Source organism: Emydura macquarii, unplaced genomic scaffold (genome assembly GCF_026122565.2).
Source record: "Emydura macquarii macquarii isolate MOO-44397 ecotype Brisbane River unplaced genomic scaffold, CSIRO-AGI_Emac_v2 contig_1477, whole genome shotgun sequence".
Lineage (NCBI taxonomy): Eukaryota > Metazoa > Chordata > Testudines > Chelidae > Emydura > Emydura macquarii.
In genome coordinates, this window is record NW_027131614.1 from 100499 (window position 1) to 124712 (window position 24214).

General features: G+C 39.0%; 1 long non-coding RNA gene across 3 annotated transcripts in view; it reads right to left on the minus strand.

The window, feature by feature from the left end:
- Positions 1–24214, minus strand: part of LOC137156782 (uncharacterized) — a 119085-nt gene that overhangs the window by 81501 nt on the left and 13370 nt on the right. Inside the window, exons 2-3 of one of the 3 annotated variants that reach the window (XR_010920885.1) lie at positions 7017–7430; positions 6070–6325 (exon numbers count right to left, since the gene is read on the minus strand). This is a non-coding gene — a long non-coding RNA (uncharacterized lncRNA). Of the gene's footprint in view, positions 1–4923; positions 6326–7016; positions 7431–24214 lie in introns of those variants that run through there. The other 2 variants (XR_010920886.1, XR_010920887.1) reach the window with 2 other exon arrangements.

Sequence of the window (24214 nt, forward strand, 5' to 3'; positions counted from 1 at the left end):
GGTTTTGGGCCAATGTAATTTTGTGGCTGAGTATGGGGGAAAAATTCTAAATTTGAGGAAAAGGAAGGATGATTTTTTTTTAATGTGAGATTTGTTTTAAAAGACAAAAATTGCAGTTTGAATCTTCTCAGCGGTTTGGAATGCTAGCAGACCCACCAGGATTAGTGATCAGAGTGACAGTGTGGTAGTCAATGGTGCACGATAAATGTATTTTCTGTGTGACTTTGAAATTTATCACATCAATATTACTGATGCCTATGTGGTATATACAGGGAATCCAAGAGTGTAGTGTGGTAAAAAATGCTTTATCAACATAAATTATGTGAGTCCTTCCAAGCAAGTGTCAATAAAACCTTTGTACCACACTATATACTCTATCTATGCCATATATATTACAGAAAACTTTTTAGAATTGTTTTACAGAGCTTTAAATTTTGAATTTCGATTATTCCAAATAATAGTAATATGCCTTAGTTACTATAAGCTCAACTGTACGTGGCTCTTAAATACGTCCAGAACTGTCCTAAAAATAACTTTGTATCAAAGCCATGGCTTTAACTGTTTGATATCATGGGTGGTTCAAGTGGTAGAATCTTCCAGGTCTCACTAGGAAGATGGAAAACCCCACCCCTTCAATTGTACAAAGTTCCTGTTTATTTCCCTGCAGTGCTGGGAGATATCATGTTTTAAAGTTGGCAAGGCGCTATCTGAATTAAGACGGAAATGTTACTGAGTAGACTGATACTCAGTTTTAAAATATATATTAACATTGCTGCACAAGACATTAATAGTCACATAATAAAACATTGTTAACTGCAGTAAGCTCACCGTGGGATTTTAGATGAGTTAAAACAAATAACTGCCCAGAATTCAAAAGTGATTCCTTGTGGCAATTATTTTTGATATATCAGTTCAAGCACACAGCACCCATACCTTTACAATGCACAATCAAACAAATTAACAGAAAAGGCAGTAGAAATAGCAAAGCGTGTGATCAAGAAAGATTCAAGCACAATACTGCCAACCCTGAGAATTCAAAAACTATGAGTCAGGATAAAATAAAATTGTAAGTAAAGAGATTGGCTTAAAAATGCATGAATTTTTAAAGTAGTAATATTTTGGGGACTCCTTTAATTTGTCTTCTGTTCTCTGAGCCTTCAGGGTACACTTGCTTCATGTTTCCAAGTTTTTCTCTGCAACTTTTTAGCCCTCATTTTTATCCTTTTAATGAAAGCTAAGGTACTTTATGAGATTCTCGATTCCAGCAGCTGGGGTTTTAAGAAAACACACCAAATATCATCAGACTCTCAATAAAATCATGTGAGTTGTCAGACCTACAAGTATTCCACATTTTCCATTGTTAGAATATCACAACATGCCACATTATGTTTTATTGCCTTGCATGATCTCATGAACGGAAGTACAAAAATATTAGTGTCAACATATAACAAGTTTTTGGGGCCAAATTTCATTTATCCTGAAGTAACTACAAGAGTCTGTACACCTGGAAACTATAACAGAAGATATAGTATGACAAGAACATCAGCCAGTTATCCCATTGTAAATGAAAAAAAGTGGCTGGCAACCTATCAGCATAATAGCTTTACCATCTGCACTATCATTATACATCAAAACCACTCTGGAGGGTTGGTCCTACGGAAGGAACACAAGACATCTAAACAAAGACGTCCAGAATGCTACTAACAGTGCACATGTGTTGAAAGAAGCAACACATGCCCACCCAGTCACTGATACTGGGGGGGGGGGAAAGACCCTCTCCTCCACAAAAATCAATAGGCTCCAGATGACAAATCAACCTTAGTAGCCAAATAGAATAAGGAACGTGTGATCAGATAGTCAATGAGATTCAGTGACAGTAATATTCTTGGCAGGCAATCAATAAGAATCAAAACAAAGATTTCATCTATTGAGGTTTCAGGTTGCTCCCCTGATCTATGTCAAACACAAGGATCAGGAACTAAACAACAGTATTTTACCCCACTTCTGTGTGTTACACATTTATTACAGAAGTAAACACCATATATGTGGTATGCAGATATATTACAATTACAGTCATTCAAAATAAAATGTAGCATGGTGAGGTTTAAAAGGCGATGGGGGACTTGAAAGTATCTACAAAACATATTAATAATTTACTTCAATTTTTTTCAGCTGAAACCTTTGACTCTGGGAGCTTTATAATATTTAAAAAAATATTACAATATAAAATATATGCTGCACTCACTGATTGATCTATACATAGAATTAAAAATAAATATACGCTATTGGAGTAAGTAACAAAGCTCCCCTTAATGTTGTTTTGGTAGATGTGTCAAATATCAGGATGTCCTTGCATCTGGCTCTTCCTGTTTGTTAATATAGTTAGCTCAAGATAGGGTCTCGGAGGGCATGCGTCACAATGCAATTTTATCCCTCTAAAGCCTAATGATACCACAAAAGCCATCATAGCCCCCACTTTAAATGCACTATACTGGTCAGCCTTCAAATACCAGAAAGAAGAAAATGACTTTCTGGGCATGCTGCAAAACCTAACAATGCTGGGTGGGAGCAGACCTGGGTGGGCATCAAGTTCCTCATGAAGAATAAAATGAGGCTCCAGCTCAAGTACCTCCACTGATCACAGATTCAGGTATATTTATTGCACAAAGAGGAAATACTTGATAATTGATTGAGAGAGATTTTAAGGCCAGAGCCCTTACATAAAATAGACCATAGAATTCTATCCAGTAATTCTTGAATCCAACTCAAGATCTTGAACTGGAGAACATCTTTCTAGAAAAACATGCAGTCTTCATTTAAAGACTAAATAAAAAAGAATTTACCACATCCCTTGGCTATGTTTTCCAGTGGCTGATTACCCTTGCTGTTAAACAATTTGTATCTTATTTCCAGTTTCCCTTTTTTCTGACTTCAGCTTCAAGCCACTGGATCTTCTTATGCTTTTGTGCCTATTAGATTAAAGAGGGCTCTAGTAGTAGATCTTTCCTCTCTGTATAGATAAAATTTAGAGTGGTAGAGATTAAAATCAACATCTTGAACTGCCCCAGAAATTTACTGGCACTCAGTGCAAATTACAGAGCAATGGTGTAATACACCACTTAATAAGCAAAGTACCACATTCAGCACCAGCTTCAACTTTTAATCTATTTAATCTCCAGAGACCATTCCAACATGCATGATCTGGCATTTGGGACTATTTAACTCAGAAGACATATCTTGAAAGTAGGCTGCAAGTAGATGTGACAGTTTATTAGAAATGAAATTGGAAGCCAAAGAGATTGGGATAAAATGATACAGATGTAATATGAGCTTGCAGTTTAGTGACCAACACATTTTGTCCAAGATTTAGTTTAACAGTATTTAGCTAAACCATGTGACAAACAAATACAAAATACTAAATACACACACAAAAGTGTGTGTTGGAATAAGTCTCAGATAAGCACAGGGCTAAATTCATCCCTGTTACAATTCGTGTAAAATAAACAAGTAACACTAAGATTGTACCCAGGCTCCATGTCACTGATTTCTGCAAGGCCATCTGCTACTACTTGGCATAGGGGTGGCAATATTTAATTCTATAGCACCATTTCACAATGGAACATGCTGCATTACAAATGTAGAATGCTGTACTGAGGACCTTACAATCAAATCTGAGCTGATACAAACCAAACATTTTAAGAGTGAAGCACAAGTCAGGATTGGGACAAGAAATAGTTTTAGGAGATTGATGACCGAAAGCTAGATGAAATAAGTAGATTTCAAAGACAGGACTTGAAGGAAGAGACAAAGAGCAGTTGGTGTCCAGGACCAGAGTCACAGTTCCAACAGTAGGGGGCAGGATGAATGAAACTATGAATTCAAGAGTGTGAGGAAAAGACAAAGGGAGAATTAAGAATGAGAAATGGACAGCATGAAGAGCACTGAAGGAGGTGCAGGACTAAATAAGGACTGAAGCGCAGGTATGGGTGGAGCCATGAGACAATTAAAGATAAAGACGAAGAAATGAATTTGACATGGAAAAGGACAGGAATCAATGGAGGGCTTAAGAGGGGAGGGGCAGAGAAGCAGGAGAAAGATTATTTTAACTATGGCATTTTGGATAGACTGGAGAGAAAAGAGCTCAAAAACAGGACAGGAGGCTGGTCAAGGTAAGAGATGACCAAGGCATGGACTAAGGTTTCTAAACACAGGGAAAAGAGGGAAGAATTGATTTTAAGGATGATATAAATCAACTAGGGACTTCTACAATGCCCATATAAATAAATTGGAGCCTTTCTATTGGCCTCATTGGGTGTTGGTTTGTACCTCCAAACAGAAAGTGTTGGTTGAACAAGGGATTCTGTAGATAAAGTAGTGGAAGGGCTAAAATGGTAAAGAAAAGTTGAACAAAGATACTGAACCAACATGGAACATAGGGAGAAGTGATAAGAAAAGTATGATTCATCCCAGAGGCTGAGAACAGACACACACTGTAACTTTTATGATTGCATTCTTACCAGTGACTCAGGGATAAGTGAATTGATTCACTTATTGAACAATTTTGTTTTGCCGGCTAGGCTTTCAGAAATAAAATAAAACATGCCTGCCGACTAATGAGTGTCAGTGTAGGTTGATAATTGCTGACTTTAATACATCAAGTATGTTTTCTCTTAAAAAAACTTGGATAATTGTAATGCAGTAGCAAAATGGTTATGGTTGTACATTAAAACATACTTTCAACTTGTTCTTTAGAAAGGCAGAAATTACTTTATCTCTTGAGAAAAAGTAATTAATTTATTCAGTGTTTATCCCTAGATCACTTGAAAGGAAACGTACGGGACTACAGTATTAATTACTGTATACATTTCCCACTAAATGCTTTACAAGTAATGTAATTACCACTTCAATATTTGTAACTCACATACCCTTTTTTAATTTCATACACTTGTGAATTACTTTGACATTAATATTACTAAGAAGAAAAAAGTATTGAAAAGTGGTAATAGTTAATGAAGTCACTAATTGGCACAAGCCAGGATAGTTTAACGTGCATGCCAGTCTACAACAACTTTAATAAATCCAGCATTAAATATTTCATATTTAAATATTTTTCTTACTAACTCCATTATGCAAATCCTTAAAAATAACCTCACAAAAAAAGGAGGGGGGGGAGGAGAATGATGAAAATGTTTATAGTTACTGCATTACAGGGGGATGGGGGAGGGAGGCAACAATTACTTGGCAATTATAGAATGAGCAACATCTTAAAATGAAACCTTGTTCCTGCTTCCACAATCCCTTCTATGGTCTTATTTACAAGTATCTAACTGCACCTAAATTTTATTTGCAAGAATATTCATGGACACATTGTAAATTCTAGAATGAATTAATATCTGGAAGAACACACATGCTGCAAGTGCTTTGGCAGCCATTTTGAAATTTCTTTATGGATTAGGTAGTGATAGGTTAAGAAAGGAATGAAGTTGTTGATGAGGAGGTGAGAAAAAAATACAATTATTAAAATGAGCAGCATTAGCAAAGGAGAGAGAGAGATTGTAGAGGAGGACACTGGCAAAAAGTTCCATAAGATATAAGGTACATACGAACATCAGGGATACCTCTGAACATCTTGCTATGTGTCTATAGTAAGGCATTGAAAAGTTCATAATTGCAGCCTCCTATCACCTCCACCACCAAAAGGGTGAGGATGAGAAGAGTACCACCGAGCAATTTTAGACCTAAAAATTGGTGGAACAGGAATCTGCCTCTGCAAATGAGTTCACTTCCTTACCAACAAAAAGCCCACCAGTAACACGATGTGCTATGTTTATACCAAGATGATCATATGGGTGGGTGTGATTGATCATGCCTGTATGTAGATAGCAATGTGTCTCCCCTTCCAGTCCCCAGCCCATGTGCTGTATGCCCAGTGCACTATTCCACTGTGTCACTCCACCCAAGGCTGTGTCATCCAGTGTATCCCCCTGGATTTTGTGCTCTCTGTTCCTCCTCTCCAATCCTTTTGGGACCAGTCTCCCCAATATAGTATGCCTGTCCTTACAGCAATACCTTCCTCTGCCTTGTCTCATGGTCTCCAGGCTTGGGGGAAAGAGTTTCTTCTGCTGTCCAAGAGTGCAGACTTCAGGAGCTATTCTGGATCCTTTCCTCTGGTTTCCCATATTGACTGAGTTAGGCACTGATTCTGCCTTTTAGCTTGAGTGAAATATCCCCTTCTGCTAGGCAACACCATGTAGGATGGACAGGATAGATGCATATCCTGCTGTTCAGAGCAGTGCATTTAGGGCTGGATCCTGTCTTCCCTTCCCTATCATCCAACACAAGATCAAAGTTGCAGGAAAGGAGAGTGGGAGACAGTGTTCCTCCCCACCCCCTACCTGAAAGCTGGGCAACAATACCACCTCTTCCCATTTACATCCAGTTGTTACATCTATGAGTAGGTAAATCATCAATCTGGGGACTGTCACCTCTAACACTTGGGGCCTTGAGGAATGAGGTTTATTTACCCTTACTGACAATTAACAGGTCTGGCTTTTGAACTGGCAGCAACTCTGTTGGGGTATGTTTTTAAACTTTGCCATTTGGACACCATTTTGGTGACAGCTACAATGGCATTTGGTGGACAGCGGACTGCAGGGATCCCCAAGGAATTTGTTCTTACAGCTATCCAACACCACCACAACTAACATGGTAGCAGTCCTGATACACAGATTGCTAGCAGAAACAGAAATTTGATTATCTGGTGATAATAGGAAGGCGGTAATGGGCTGGTTCCTTGCAAGAGAAATGTTTGGTCTTTCAGCTGTTAATCAGCTCACTGACTGAGGGAGATAGAAGATGAAAAACTTGCTGCTTTTACTGGTGACTACATCAGTTCTTACCAAAACAGGCAATGGCCATCACTCTATGAATCACTACATCAAGATCCCAGACCCATCCCTGCCCAAATACACAACACACACAGAGAAATGAGTGTAATAAAGAACACTAAAATATACCTTTCATGGAAAATCCTCATTTCTCAAGTCCTCTTTTCCACCCACAATGATGACTGGTTGGGAAAACAGATCTTGACAGTAAGGGTACATTCCTTCCTTTTGGAGATCCTTCTCCTCAACCTTGTCCCAGGCATTATTTCCTTCCTTCCCGATCACTAATACACCACTGGGATCTTTCTGTCCAAAAGTTTGGATTTTTTTCACTTCAATGAAGCTGAGAGTATGTTAATACTCACTAAAGGGGCAGGCATGCCTTCCTGTTCCACAGAGCAAATTGATGTCTTCAGCTTTAATGAACTTCAGCAATGAAAAAATAATCCCAGACTCAAGATTTCATCTTTTGTTGTTTGGCAGGTTTTGTTCTCTGTTCCTCTGCTGCTCCTCTTGCTTTATGTTCTTAGAGAGTTAAGACATCTGTACACAGGAAATTACAGAATAACAAACAGCTCATGTGTCCCATCATACTAAATACACATTAGAAAGTAGAGAAACATATCTTGAAAATAATTGTAGAAGTATATATGAAGCAGCTAAACATTTGTATTGCAGTTTCTTCCATGCATTTTTCCCCCTCATGTGGCCAAATTCCCAACTTCTGCTCCTGCAAATTTTTCTTTAACGGCTATTGCTGTAAAAAAGACAGGACTGTCAGATAGAAACATTAGGAACACCTCAGATATGTCACTCACAACATCTGCAATACCTCAGCAACTTGAGCGTATGTCGTCATCAGATAGAGGAGAAGAGTCTGAATTCTTCCCTTTATTGGATATCAATTGTGAGCAGTTTGGGGCAGGGCTTGTGACTTTCTAGTCCAGTAAATCTTCAAACACACTGAGCCTCATTCTTTGCTGCCTTAGTGGGGCAGCTACTGAAGTTACATATTTTAAAATCAGCAAACCTGGATAACTTGCGTTCAAGAGTTTTAAACAGAGCTGACTAAGGAGCTCACTGGACCATTAAAGTTGATTTTCAATAAGTCTTGGAACATTGAGGAAACTCCAAAAGACTGGAAGGAAGCAAATGTTGTGCCAATATTTAAAATGGGTAAATGGGATGACCTAGGTAATTATAGGCCTCTCAGTCTGACATCGATCCTAGGAAAGTGTAGTTGCTGATATGGGACTCTATTAATAAAATGTTAAAGGAGGTTAATATAATGCCAATCAACTGGGTTTATGAAAAATAGATCCTGTCTTGATTTTTTTTAAATGAGATTACAAATTTGATTGATGTTATATACTCAGCCTTCTGTAAAGCAAAACATCTGATCTGGTAGTGCATGACATTTTGATTAAAAACTAGAATGACACAAAATTAACATGGCACACACTGGTAACTCTCAAATTCAATTGTAAATGGCAAACAATCACTAAGCAGGTGTGTTTCCAGTGGAGTCCTGCAGAGATCAGTTCTTGGACATACACTATTTTAAAATTTTTCTTAATGATCTGGAAAAACAAAAATCACTGATAAAGTTTGCAGATGACAAAAAGATTGGGGGAAGCAGTACATTACTGAGGTCACTGGTACAGAGTGAGCTGGATTCCTCAGTAAGCTGGGCAACAAGCAATGTGTTTTAATATGGGTAAATGTTAATCTGTAGGAACAAACAATTTAGGCCATACTTACATGACAGGGGACCCTATCCTTGGAAGCAGTAAGTCTGAATAAAAATGGGGTTATGGTGGATAAACAGCTAAACATGAGCTCCTGATGCAATTCTGTGCTAATGTGATCCCCATGTGCATAAACAGGAGCATCTGAGTAGAAGCAGAAAGGTTATTTTACCTATGCATTTGGCACTGGTGTGACCACTGCTTGAATACAGTGTCCAATTCTGGAATCCATATTTCAAGAATGACATTGATAAATTGGAGAAGGTGCACAGAAGAGCCATGAGAATGGCTAAATGATTAGAAAGCATGCCTTATAGTGACAGACTGAAGGAGCTCAGTCTATTAAGGTTAACAAAAGGAAGGTTAAGGGGTGACTTGAACACAATCTATAAGTACCTGTTTGGGGAGCAAATATTTGATAATGGGCTCTTCAACCTAGCAGATAAATGTTTAAAAAGATCCAATGGTTGGACGTGGAAGCTAGACAAATTCGCATTGGAAATAAGGCATAAGTTTTTAATAGTGAAGGTGATTAACCACTGGAACAATTTACCAAGGGTCATGGTGGATTCTCCAGCACTGGACATTTAAGTCAACATTGGATATATTTATTTCAAATATATGCTCTGTCTTGATTATTTTGGGGACATCCTGTAGCCAGTGTTATCCAGAAGGTCAAACTAGATGATCACAACTGTCCTTTTTGGCTTTGGAATCTATTAATATAATCCTGTGGGGCAAAACGCTATCATATCTGATTAGTACTATTTAGTATCCAATATACATATGCAAAGTGGGTGCAAGCAACCACACAAAATGCAAGGCAATGAAGAATCTTACTGAAATTAAAATGTAGTATCTATTTCCTAAACACATATTAAGAAACTTTATAGGCTAAGCTATATTTATAAGATTCCTTCTCTAGTGTTCACCTGAGTGTCTTAAGAAAAAGGCTTATGACTTCAAGAATAATTTGTTTTTAATAAAATAAAAGTAGTAAGTAAATGCAAAAATATATAACATTAGACACTCACAATTCCCATCTCCCAATACCAAAATACTGTTACATTTTAGCTTTTTAAAAAGATAGAGAAAACCAGAGTAGTTCCCAGACATCACTGTTATAAGACATCACTGTTCACTGGATTAAGAAACCAAGTCGTGCATAGTACATTTCAGCTACTCACACGAAGCAAGAGTGATTTTTGTGCTAATACTATACATCTCATTTTGTCTCTACTTATTTCAGTGCATAACTATAGTAAATGAGTCCCAAAACCCAAATAAATACTTCATAACTAATAAAAGGGAACTGACTAAAAATCAAAATACTATTTCAACTGAGGAACTTTTTAAAGTCTGTTAAAAAATAAATAGAAAAAGGGTAGATTGGTGGATTCAAGTGTGCAATTAAATAATAGTCCAGTACTTAAACTAAACCACAATAATAAAAACATAAAACTCAGCATCATTACGAGAAGCATTTCAAATGGATGCATTAGCTGAATGTGTAAAACAATATTGGTGAAGGATAAAAGTTAAAGAGACCAAAGGAATTTTTAACCTTACATGAGAACAATTGTTCTAAAGACTATTGGTATAGGATTCAGTGAGTATGTAATTTTAATTATGTACTTAGGGTGAAATCCTGCCAGCTCCAAACTTGCCATGGAAGGTTCAACATATAGGGAGGCCACTACTGTTCTCCTTCTGAGACTGCATCAATGCATCTTAAAAGAACATCTCCAAGCTGTGTGAACCTTATATATTCATCTCAACCCAACATTAACTGTAAAGTTTAAGAAAGAAATTGATGTGTTGTCACTGTTAGTTATTTCATCCCAATCATTTTTTGTAGAAAGATCAAGCTAATGTGGTTATTTGGTAGGGCTGGATATCAAATAAGTTAAAAATTGAAAAGCCCTGTTAGATCATCTTATCCAACCCATTCTCAGTAAGGGATGACTTCCTAGAGCACACCATTAACTGATAAGGTAGCACTATCAGGAAGAGTTTGTAGGCACTTGATTGAGGGTCATAAGTTTATAAAGGAAACTGTTCAATATCTCCTTTTTATACGGTCCTATATTAAAAGGATAAAGTCTCACTCAGTGAAATTAACGTCTGGTAAATTTACAACAAAGGGAGAATGAAAAGAAGTATATATTCATAAAGGATCTAATCAGCCCATAGAATTCACTGTCGCAGTCAGATGATATGGTTGAATTTAAATATGTTTGGCTAATTTTATACCGAATAATATTTACAGAGACGCATTTAAATTAAGGATAAACAGATCTCATGCTCCAGTCATACATTACATTATTTTGCCAGACACAAAAAGCACTTTCCGGCTTGTAATAGGCTATACCTCCCTAGCACCCCCTTGGGGAGAAAAGCAGCATCCACTCTGTGCGCGCCCAGGACACAGCCCCTCCATCTGTCCCTTGACTGGGTGTGGGTGGGTGTTAAAGCAGTCTACGCAAAAGGTCAGTATGCTTCCACAGCCCACAAAAGGCAAAGCCTGGACTTTTGGGAAGCTAGGTAGAAAATGTAGAACAGAAAGGAAGTGGCTTTTCTCCTTTCTGAGAAGGCTCTGAGGGGGGGTGGGAAGGGGCAAGGCTCTGAGGTGGTTTCCCTGCTCAGTAACCTCTGCTTCCAGGGGCCGGAGAACTCAGTTGTAGTCCTGATCCTTCAGCGTGCCAGCTTGGATGGAGCCAGGATCCTCCCTTTTAAAGGACTAGCCCATCTTCAAGGTCACCAGGGTGAGATGGACTGTGCCCAAAAGAGCTTTTTAATACCTTCCTGATTACAGTGGGGCTCTGCCCCACTGCATCACCCATAAGATAAAATAAATAAAACTGGAGGGGTACATTTGTTTGTTTTACTTTTCTTTGAAGTATCAGCTATTGGCTATGACCACACGTAGGGCATCACACTTATATGGCCAATCTTACAAATTTTAATCCAGCTCTACTAATGTATGAAAAAAAGTTTCCAACAAAAACTGGGAAATGCTTTTTGGGATACTGTGTGGGAAATTTAGTACTTAACAAATAGTTCTAGTTACTACGGCCCAGATCTAAAAGGGATTTAGGTGCTACTGTGATCCAAATACACCCTGCTCAACTGCTGCCTAACCCCATAAGTGCCTAAACTCACTCCACACGTAAAAATACTTAAAATTTTCACTTAAATTGCTTTAGGCAATAAAGGTTCTGCCCCTGGGCACATGCACTGCTGCCTCAGGTAGGCATCCAGGTGCCTCACTCATGCCTCAGCCCCAAAGCATCCTCAAATCAGGTGCAGATAGGGCAATGGGGGGAAGAGGGAAATGCCTATCTGGTAGGCATGCACTGAGCACTTGTAGGAGACACCGCTTTGATTCCTTCCTCTTCCTGATGAGATGGGATTTGAACTGGATTTCCCTACCCCTTAATTGGACCAGAGGAGGAGTGAAAATGGGTGCTTCTGTGCCTCCTCCTCCCCCCAGTCATTTTGTGTGGAGTTAGACAGGCACCTGAGCTGTTCTCTCAAGAAATGGCTTAGGTATCTAAGCCATCTGACTCAAGGAGACAGGTTTCTGGCTGTGGATTGCAAGCAGATTTAGGTGCCAAACTCCATGAGAAAGGTGGGGCTTAGGACACACCTCTCTCATCAGCATCTCCCATTGGCTAGCTTAGGCCAGGCGCTGCCTAGCATGCTGCATTTGTAGATCTTATTCTCAGGCATCTCCCCCTCCCCATGCATCATATAGGGAGCCTAGATGTCTAACTCAGGCTATGTGATCCAGTGATCTTCAAGGTGCCTAAAAACTTGCCACAACACCTAAGTCTTTTTGTGGCTCCACGCCTATGCTCAAATAAAGGCATTGTCACCAAAAAGCTTTGAAAAAGAATAAGAGTCACCATACAACGGCACAGTGAATTTGCCTTTCTTGCTATATTTCCTGTTAGAAGCAGAGGAAATACCACAGGAGATTTCATTACTGTAACTCAGTACATGTTAACTTTCAAAACAAAATATTAGGGCAACTACTGTGTAACTGCAACAGAAGTGTTTATAGGGTTTTAACTTTTTATTTCATTTCATCTGCACAGCTGATCAAATATCATCCAGCAAAGACTAAAAACTACTCTGCTCTCTCATTATGCTTAAATGAAATTCAGGTGTATAATGTTTTTCCAGAATGGAAAAAGAAATACCTGATATCAAAGATAAGCTGAATTGGTCCACTCACTGGAGTTAAAGTGTAAAATATCAAGTTTTGGACGGGAAACAAGCAAATGCAACATTACATCTTGCACTTAATTCTATAAAACCACACAGTGACTAAAACCATAGATAATTCATAATAAAATCATTGTGCAGAATTAAAGGATCAAATTCTATTCCCTTGCAAAAATCTTCTGTATGCTGCTTTTGTATGGGAAGACCAATACAGAGGTTTGGAGAATGGAAAATATTACCCGGTTTATGGACTTTAGTATTAGCTGCAGCCCACTGTCCCCTTGAGCATGCACACACATATATACTGTTTGTGTAGCCAGTGACGATACACGGTTCACATAACTCAGGAAGTCAGCACTGCACCAATTATCATTCAGAAATTATCTTGGCAACCTTAAGGGCTAGAAGATTAAATTCTCAGAAGATTAATAACTGATAGGACCAAATAAATGTCTCTTCCTGCTCACTTTGATAGACCTGTCCCGCTTGTGAGATTTTTAAAATCTCTCCTCCAATGCCCCATTACTACCTAGTTGAAAAACTTATCACAATATTTTGGATCCTCTCTCTCGTCTATACCTCACTGGACATTTTTTACAGATATGTATATTTACAATATTAATTTTCTTACATTGTGATGTACATATCTATGTAAATTTAATTAGAGGTTTTGATTTTGTATATGGATTGTTTTCTGCACCTTTAAATTTAAGGAATACTCCTGCCTGCCTTTTGGGACAGATGTTCAGGTCAAGATGCATGTTATTAGGAAGTTAGTCACAAACACTCTGCTCTCTCTGTTTTATGGAGATTATGGAAAACAAAGAAGCTAAAAGTATGTAATCTCAAATAGAAGTCATTCAAGCTGAAGGTATGTATTTTGCTGTGTTTATGGAAAACATGCAAAAACAATTAAGGCAAAGATGGTGACTGCAAAGATTTTGAAACAAAATTGTAGGTAAAGTCTACAGAAGGAAAAACTAAAACTGGAATGCAGGTTTTGAAAGAATGTGGGGAAGTTCTTTTGTTTTTTTTTTTTTTTTTTTATGAGCCAACTCTTCTTAGATAATGTTTATTATTACAACACAAGCGGACCTACTCTTTTCTGGTTATCACATTCAGAACCAGTCCATGTTACAGTTTTATCATATACATATACTTTCTTCTGAACCATATTTTACTGTATTTCAGTGTGATTTGACATTGCAAACTCAAAAGACAGTTATGTTCATAGCTATTCCTGTCCAGATCCTACAAGGAACTAGCGGGTATGATGATTCTCAACATGTCCGTTAGGTCTTGTGGCATGCCTTCATGTAGACCAGCGGGTCTCAACCGGTGGTACGCCGAAGAAGGCTGGGTGGTACGTGAGCCGTACCGCACTGCCAAATCCGCCGCAGCCAGAAGGGCCCTCCCACCCACCCTCGCAAAACTCTGCTGCCGAAAAGGGGAAACGGCAGAAGGGTTTTGGCGGAGGGCATTGTTCCTGCCATGGAGCCCGCTGTGAAACCCCCCCCCTTTTTTTCCGCCCCCGAGTGGCACACAGGGAAAAAAAGGTTGAGAACCGCTGATGTAGACTAAAGTCACATTTTATATAGTATTCTAATATCTTTGTTTTCTTGTTGCTCAGCAGTGAATCCTGTGGAGAAATGGAAAGAAACATTACTTCCTGTAACTCAGCATCTGTAGATGAAGTGATTATTGTTTTAATTGCTAAGTAACTCGATCTCTGTCCTGTTTGATACAGAGAGCTTGTTTTCTCCTCTCATCACTATTTGGCTTTAATTCTTATGTTCTCATTGCACCAATGTATAAATACGTGAAGGTTTCTTCTAACAACTAAAAGGATAGCCGTTGCTACAGGTGGCACAATAGTTGCCATGTTAAGTGTTGCTCCGAGTATGACATTTTCTATAACTTAAGTAATTGGCTAATTTGCATATAACCTTAAACATCAGTTTTAAAATATGTGAATTAAATGCTGGTGAAATGTACTGAGTTGACATCAGATTTCCCACGCAGAAGCTGAGTACAATATGACTTAGGTCATAAGTAAGGCATTGACCCTGCCCACATAAATGTGTCCTCATGGGACCAAGTTGGTAACCATACATTTAGCTATTTATTTGGTCTCACACATAGTTTGTTGGTGCAGCTATATTTTTGAGAAATAGGCTATTGCAAAGAATTGGGAACTAAATATCAAAAGGTAAAGACTAAGATATGCAAAAAATATGCAAGTGTACGAGCATATGAAAATCTGTTTACAGTGCATACATGCAGGCATTTGTCTATCCATTTGCACATGTAATTAATTAACTTGTGCTCACAATGTAGTTGTGTGCAATCCTTCTGGGAGGAGAGTTTCAGAGGCACAAATGGGCATTAGGGCTCGGTTCCCATTGACTGTCAAAGGGAGTTGGAAGCCTATTTCCCTTTGTGTGTTTGAAAATCTCCCTTTACACTTGACCTCCACATACGTGCCCCATAAGATCTACAATCTGTGAGAGTTTTAAATCCTTTGCAAGAAGCTCAGCACTGTATTTAGAGAAGTACAATGAGAAGTCACCCTTTTGATAATGTGCAGTAAGTAGTGACTGAAAACTGAGTTTTGTTTTGAGTAATATTTTCAACTGTGATGGCTGAAAAAATACTGCATTTTTTAAACTGAAAATTTACTTTAAAATATTAAAATATGACCTTTTATCAAGTAAAAGCCATTACGCTTGACCTTCTACGCCCTTTTAAACTGCTGGTAGATGGCCATACTTCAAATGTTATTTCACAAAATACTAAAATGCTCTAAAAATCTTTGCAAGTCATTTGCTCTATGTTTAAGGTCCACTATTTAAAATTTACAGCCTATTGTAGTTTGGAGTGAATTAAATAATCAAAGTAGGATGCAAATCATTAATCTGAACATATTGCCATTAAGTTAATGTTAATATACTCAGATATCCATGATTTAAGAATTTTTGAAAATAATTATGAAACATGGATAGTGGACCTTAAACATAGAGCAAATGACTTGAAAAGCAATATGCAGGTAACACACAGCTTTACCTATCTTTTATCATATATGACCATGTCACTACTAGCATGATGGCCCAGTGCTGGTACAAGACCAACATATGAAGAAGAACAGTTGGCTGAAGCTGTATCTGAGCAAAAGAAAGGTGGTGCTGATAGGCAGAAGAAATAATTTTGAAGAATTTGCAGCCATAGCATCATCTCCTTTGATTGAAGGCTCACACCCACAACTGGTCAATTCAGTCTGTAGCTTAGGCGTGCTCCTATATTTCCTCACATAGAATCATAGAAATGGAGGTCTAGAAGGCACTTTGACAGGTTATCTAGTCCACTTCCCTGTACTGAGGCAGAACTAAGTATTAGGTAGGCCATCCCCAGCAGGTGTTTGTCTAACCCAGGAGTGGCCAAACTTACTGACCCCTTATGATAATCTTCAGAAGTTTGAGAGCTGGGTACCCCTGCCGGGGCTCAGGGCTTCAGCTCCAGGAGAAGCACCACCTGCACCTCCCATGGGGCTGAAGCCCTGAGCCCCAGCATGTGTCTCCCACAGGACTGAAGGCCCTACCCCCACCACAGGGCAGAAGCCCCAAGCTTCTCTCCCTCCACAGTCTGGTATACAGAGAATGAGGGGAACGTGGGGGGTTCCGCAAGCTACACCTTAACTATAAAAGAGCCACAGTTGGGCCATCCTTGGTCTAACCTATTCTTAAAAACCTTCAACAATGGAGATTCCACAGCCTCCCTGGGTAATTTGTTCAGGTGCTTAATTATCTTCACATTTAGGAAGTTTTGCCTAATGTCTAACCTAACTCTCCCTTGCTGCAATTTAAGCCCATTACTTCTTGTCCTGGTCTCAGTGGACCAACAGAACAATTCCACCCTCCTCTTTATAACAACTTTTTATGAACTTGAAGACTTCCGTCCCTCCTCAGCCATCTCTTCTCCAGACTAAACAAACCAATTTTTTCAATCTCTCCTTGTAGGTCATGTTTTCTAGACCTTTAATCATTTTTGCTCCTCTCTTTTGGATGTTCTTCAGTTTGTCTACATCTTTCCCAAAGTGTGGTGCTCTGAACTGGACAGAGCACTGAAGCGGAGGCCTTATCAATGCTGGGTAGAGAGGAAGAATTACTTTTTGTGTCTTGCTTACAATACTCCTGCTAATATATCCCAAAATTATGTTTGCTTTTTTTCCAACAGTATTACATTCTTGACTCATATTTAGTTTGTGATCCACTATAACCTCCCGATCTTTTTCCTTAATATTCTTTCCTAGGCATTCATTTTGCATTTGCACAATTGATTATTCCTTCCTAAATATAGTACTTTGCATTTGTGTAGACCGTGAAATTTCAGCTAAGATGGGCCTACTTATAAAATTAAACTACCAAAATAATAAGTGCATATTACAGAATATGTGAAATGGTGGCTGGAGTCCCTTTTGAAAAGGGGTGATTGTTTCTCATTGCAACACACCCACGCTGTCTTTCTATTCTCAAAGTATGTCTGTTATTTCATTAAGGTAACTGTTTATTAATTGCCTCTCTGTCTGGACCATTTTCCCTAATGAATTTATCCTCTGGGAGTAACTCATCTATGCAGTAAACAGAAATGTGTTAAATGCAGGGCGTGCTAGACCTCCACGGCTCCAGACCTCTCAAAATACCTTGTGATCAAAGATAATGGCTGGATACCACCCCAGGTATTGCTCAATTTAATCACAACAACCCCAATTCCCCCTTTGTTTGAAGGGTGGAACACTGAAACTAAAGAACAAATCTAGGTGGCTAGCACCTTTTCACTAATTAAAGCACATGGGTCTCTCCTTCTTGTATTGTTTTCTGGAATTCCTGTGTTTACTCATGTAAATTACCAAAATGCTTTGAAAAACATTGGATTTAAGAATATAAAAGAGAAGCAATGGAAATAAGCAAGCAGGCAAGCTTCAAGAGAAGAGGAATCACTCTTGACAAGAAACTGAGAAGAACTACCATCTTGCCCAGCTGCCTTCTGAGACCACGGATCCAGGCTCTCGGGGAAGCTGCTAAGAAACCATCACCGCCTCTTGCCTGCATTGGTGAGGATAATTACTTTTGCAGCTAAAATATACTGGACTTTTGGTTTGGGGGCTCATTTGATATGTTTATAAGTATAGTAATTAAAGCCTTTCTGTCATTATCGAACGAGAGTCGTGTCAATTCCTGAGCACACTAATAGCAGATCCCAGTCTGTGAGTTAACAATTTGTCCATATTGAATTTCATCCTATTTATTTTAGACCATTTCTCCAGATCATTTTGAATTCTAATCCTTCCTCCAAAGCAATTGCAGCCCTCTCCATCTTGGTATCATCCACAGACTTTCATTGTACTTTCTATGCCATTATTTATGTATAACATTTTCTATCATCTTGGGTTGACTGGGAGACTCTGCCCCATCCTGGTGGACAGTGACCTAGCTTCAGTTATTCATTCTTTTGTCACCTCTCAGCTGTATGTATGTATGTATGACAGAAATGTAACATACCTGGGCATAAAGCCTCCACCACATCAGAAGTTCTGGCTAGTACAGAATGCTGTAGTGCATCTCGCTAGTGACACTAGCTACTGCAAACACATCAAAACCTGTCCTCTCCTCCTTCACTGGCTTCAAATCAAGTTCAAGGCATTGGTACTTATCTTTAAAGGCAATCAATAGATTGGGTTCCAAGACAATTACTGAAGTTCTGGGATGAAGACTGTGGTCAATAACTTTGCTCCTATGGCACAACACAGATCTTGACAGTAAGAGTAAAGCTCATCTGCGAGGGAGACAGAGTTCCATCAGAGCCGAGTTTAAGATTGTGGAATGAACTAAGGATCATTACAAACCTGATCACCACCTTTTCCAAATGCAAAGTGCATTTCTTTGTCTTCTATAACTTACACACACGTTACTAAGAATGTGTGTATTATTTAACATATTTTAAACATCCAAAACACCACTCTACTGTACATACTTCTTTCTAGGGAGAAGAGAAGAGAAGAAACATGACAGCTGTTACTCACATTGCTTAGTGCACTATGGAAGGCATTTGGAGACTACAGAAGTGAGCATAATTTAAGAAACTATATGAATAACCTAGATCAGACTAGATTAGAAGGGGTGAAGTTCAACAGTTCTATACATTCTGTATGAACAAACATTCAACCCTTCTGTGAAGCTCTTTGTGCTGGAGACCGGTTGTAAATTTTGTAACTGGCTTTTTTGAACTATTTCCGTTATTTTATTGGAACTGACTCTGGAAGCTCAGACTTCAGCAGTGATCAAGGAGGGTTTTTCATGTTTGAAATATATGGACATTACAAACTGATAGAGATAGATAAAATGGTTCAGACTTCAGTGGAGGTTTGCTTATCTTTTGGTATGTGTCTTTTTTAAATTATATCAACTTCTGGTCCCAGCCAAAACCAGAAAGCTTAGTGATACATGGGGTTTGTTTTAAATTCTGATTTTTCTGAAAAATCCTTTCCCCCTATTTTATTTCATTATTTATTCTATGTGCATCACTGTAGCATAGCATATTAGTAACTTAATGGTTCACTCATTTTATCCAAACCACTTGTTATAACCTTAATGCTAATTCAATAATCACAAGAAGCATGGCCAAACTAGTAACGTGAGTGGGACAAACTGGCTGCCCTGCTAGTAGTCTCAAAGACACCAAAAGCTGATGGTTTGGGGACTAAATTACCTTCTTCTATATAGCAATTCCTCCAGATTAGGAAGAGTCACCCTGCTGGGAAGTTATGGAGAGATTGGCGATGCCATTATACTGTGCATAATGTAATTATTTGGTATGTAACCAGAGAACTTCATTCTTATTCTGACAAAAATCAAATAGAAGAAAAAAGGGGGGTAATAGCTGCAATTCATGTCAACCGATTGAGTTAAATACATACATTTGTGACCATCAACAACAAATCATCACTCACTCATTGCAGTCTACAACCTTAACGAAAATCTTCAGCTTTAATAATAATGCATTTTACATAGGTACTATATAGGTACATTAGCAGCATAGGGTTCGATATTGAATTGCTGCCAGTGCTGTGATTCATCTTTATCTCAGATCCACTGTATGGTCAGTAAAATGTTGCCAGTGCAATGATTTTTTTTTTTATTATTATTAAAGACCGAACCACTTGCTGACAATGTCTACACAACATTTGTTAAGTGCCTAGAGGCACCAGTAAGGGATCAGTATCCAAATGTTCCAGGTACTGAACACACTCAATGAAAAACCGGGCACAAATAACTTAAAATTAAGGAAGAGTATCTTGTACATGTAGTATATTGGTAGGAAATATTTGTTATACCTTTTGATTGTAGCAAGGTTTTATGAAAGACATAATGTGAATTTTATTACCTATGAAAAATTTTCAGTATCTTGATATTTTGGCATTTACATATCAATGAGCACTACATTGAGAAAAAGATGGATGTGATTTATGAAGTCTCTGCTGAGATCCTTCACAGCTACCAAATTAAACCCTGGGACAGGCTTCACAGACAGCTAATAAGGCTTAATACAAAGTTCACAAAAATCAATGGAACAACTCCCATCAACTTCACTGGACTTTGGATCAGGCCTGTGGAGAGCAGGAGTTCAGTGACAATAGTGCAATGATACAGTAGGCCAAGATTGGTGTACTCTCAATGAGAGCTTTAAATCTCTAGGGATGTGTAAACTTTCTCCCATGACTTGTCACTAGCAAAAGTGGCCACACTCTAATTTCTAGGGGTTCCTTCTAAAGACAAAACACTTGTGTGAGCTCCCACCCAGAAACCTGATAAGCTATATTATATATATATACATACACACACACACACACACACCCCGGGCACACCATCTTGATGGGCAATACATCCCCACTCACAAGATGAATCCAGGGGTTTTAAAAAAAAACAACCCACAACAACTTTATCTGGGGCTGGGAAGGGGCAATGGAATAAATTTAGGAAAACCCACAATTAATAAACTAACAATAATAGGTGAGATGACCACTCCACTCCCTCCCAGCTACCTTACCAATAGTCCCTACCTCAAACCCTCTCTGAAGATGTAAGTGGCTGATGCAGTCTACCTGCTCCATTAGTTGTTCTGGGATGGTGGCGTATTAGTGCCCTGGCAGGTCACTGTTGTCTGTGCTGCTTTATCACCTGACCCAGCTTAAGTGATTCCATTTTTAACTGCTGGATGGAGAGGCCCACACCAGAGTCCCTTAAGTAGGTTGTTGCTCTGTCTTTTCAGCTTTAACCCAAGCCACCTCATCTCATCTCTGCCCTGTCCATCTATACAAGAGACACTGTTACCTCCTGAACACTTCCTTTCATCTGAGTCTCTGTCTCCCCTGTGGTCTGCCTCAGTTTCCCTCCCTCAATGAGATAACACAGATCACTTAAACCACCGGTCAGGGAGAAGCAAGCCAAACACTCTACAGTGGAGTATCTCCCTTTAGTAAAGCCTTCTGAAAAGGAGCACCTGTACAGTCATTTAAAAGCTCTATCTCATAGCTCAGACAGAACTTAAGCTCCAAAACGATCATCTCTGGGGTCCAGCAGAAATTGCTTCTGCTGTAAGACCACTGGCTTTTCTGCTGCCTGCAGAGCTCTGCAGTCTCTTCCCAAATTTCCTGCCTAGAGAGCTTCAGCCTAATTCACTATCCCTGGGAGCTTCCTTTCTCCTCAGGACCTTTTCTAATTGAGCACTACTCAAGTTTTTCATTAGGCCCAGGTGCTCCTTAGTTACCTGCCTAAGTTAGCTGGAAGGTAATTAAGTAAGTATCTCCAGTTGGACCTAGGTTGGCTCATTGGCTTCAGTGGAGCCTGGTAGACTGGGCATCTGACTCCCTTAAAGGACACACCTCAAAGCCACCTCAGCTCTGTGCCATCTGTTGCCTTGAAGCTGCCTCTGCCCTGCTCTTTAGGGAGCGACCGGGGGTATCAAGGACCCTTGACAGAGTCCTTAGCACCAAGAGGCACTCCCAGCAGAAGAGAGGAATCTTTTTTCCCCTCTCCCCCTCCCCCTGCTGAATGCTATTGAGGACCCCATACCCAAGGGTGCCTGACTGCAGTCTTAATCACGATGACCCCATGCATATTTACTGTCCATGTTTTGTCCCTTCATTTTCCCACAGTAGCATTTTATTGCCTTAAACTCAAAACTTAACTGCCTTTTACCCAAAATGCCCCAAACTTGTCACACAGGTATGTCTATGCTGCAGTTAGACACCTGTGGCTGGCCCATGCCAGCTGACTCAGGTGAATGGGGCTGTTAATTGCACTGTAGACATTCAGGCTAGGACTGCAGCCTGAGCTCTGGGACCCTCTCACCTAGCAGAGTCTAAGAGCCTGGGCTCCAGCCCAAGCTCAAACATCGACACCACAGTTAAACAGCCACTTAACCTGAGCCAGCTGGCATGAGCCAACCATAGATGTCTAGTTGCAGTCTAGACATACACATACTCTCTCGGGCTTCAGGCCACAGAGTTTACAGGTGTGCGAGGTTTCCTCCCAGGTAAAAAAGAAACTTTGGAAGGTCAGACTAGGTTGACAAAGGTAAGGCACCTCCTAGTACATGTTCAAATATTCCCTATGCCCAGAGATCATTCACTTTTTATTTATAGTGAACCAAGAAACTTTGGGTACAAAATTTTTTACGTGAAATATTGTAAAACAAAATGCATATCATATTTGCTCTTTTAACTGTAATCACTTTTTTTCCCCAAAAATTGCTGACAATTGCAGCTCTGTTGATTGTAAATGAAGATAAATATTTTAAAAAAGCAAATAGTTATTTACATACAATGCAGGGTTCCTCAAATTTCTAAATTTAGGTTACTATAATTTAAACATAGTTGGCTGAGACGAAACAATGTCACACAGTCTACAACTAAGATTGATCCTACTAGGATTTCATCCTGGGGGAAACAAAGCAATACCTGAAAAAGTTTCTTTTAGTCAAATAATTGTCAGCTTTTATTTGCCATTTTAGCCTGAAATGAGCTGGAAATATCTCTGACTTTTCATGGGCTTCATAAATATATCTGTACTTGACCACAGCAAACCTGGGCCAACTTCACAAAAATGAGAGTCACTATTTAGCTAAGTAGGCACAGGTTTCAGGAGGAAACTTGTGATTTTCAGGTACATTGCTTTTCAGATACATTTTGCCTTCGGTAGTTGAAAGTCGCAATGTTTGCAAAGATTTGCAAAGATTGTAAACAAGTCCAGAAAGATACCACCCTGGGTTAACTTGCACATACTGGTTCAAACTGGGTCTTCTGGAGACCAGGAGACAAAGAAAGAAGCTGAAATGTATAAAGACTGAGTTTAAACAGACCAAGGTCCTTCATAGCACTATCCACGTTGATTTTTTTTGTCGGTGAAATTTGTGTCGGTCACACCTGACTGACAAAAGTTTTATCAACAAAAGTGCTAGTGTAGACAAAGCCTAACTTTGTTTTAATTTCCTGAAAAAAAACTGACCATGGCTATGTTTTACCACTCGATCATGTGTGTCTGAAGAATTCCTAAAATATACCTGGAAAGTAGTTACAGTAAAAGGTTTTACTTAGCACCTTTGTAGTTAGATAACATTGCAGAGAAAGGAAACGTTTGGCACTCATTTAGTCCTGGAGAGTTGATTAACATCATTATAAAAAGAGAATTGAAATTAGTTCACCAAATAGTAGAGTATATCATTCAGCTTCCACCACTGCTACTTATAGCCTGACCTTAACTCAAGATTTTTGCTACAATAGGTGTGATGGATGAGAGATAAGAGTCCAAATAGATCAGAGAAGAGTCTGTTGCTTTAATAGCACAAAAGCTAGTGATCACATAAAAGTTGCCAGGCATCTCTCAAAGGAGGCCACACCGAACTATTTGATCTTTCCCCTCCCCCCACTCCCACAAGGTAAGCTGGTTGAAGCATAGATCCTTTCAAAAGCATAAACTATAGCCTATCACACACTTCCCTTTTTCTTCACTCCATAGTTCTCTGCATATGTTAAACTGATGGTTGAAAAATAAATCTTGCTAGTCACAAAAAGATTGTAGACTTAGCTTACCTCCACAATATCAGACTGCCTGGCATGTATTTGATAGACAATTTGTCAGTGCTACCTCCTGACTTTATAAGGATATTGCAATACCAATATATAAAATATGCAAGCAAAATTGGGAAACAGCATTTCTAGAGTATACTTTTTTATATTTTGAATGTCTTTCAGATTTGACCCTTTCCTGAATTTCAAATATTCAGAACACATTCAGT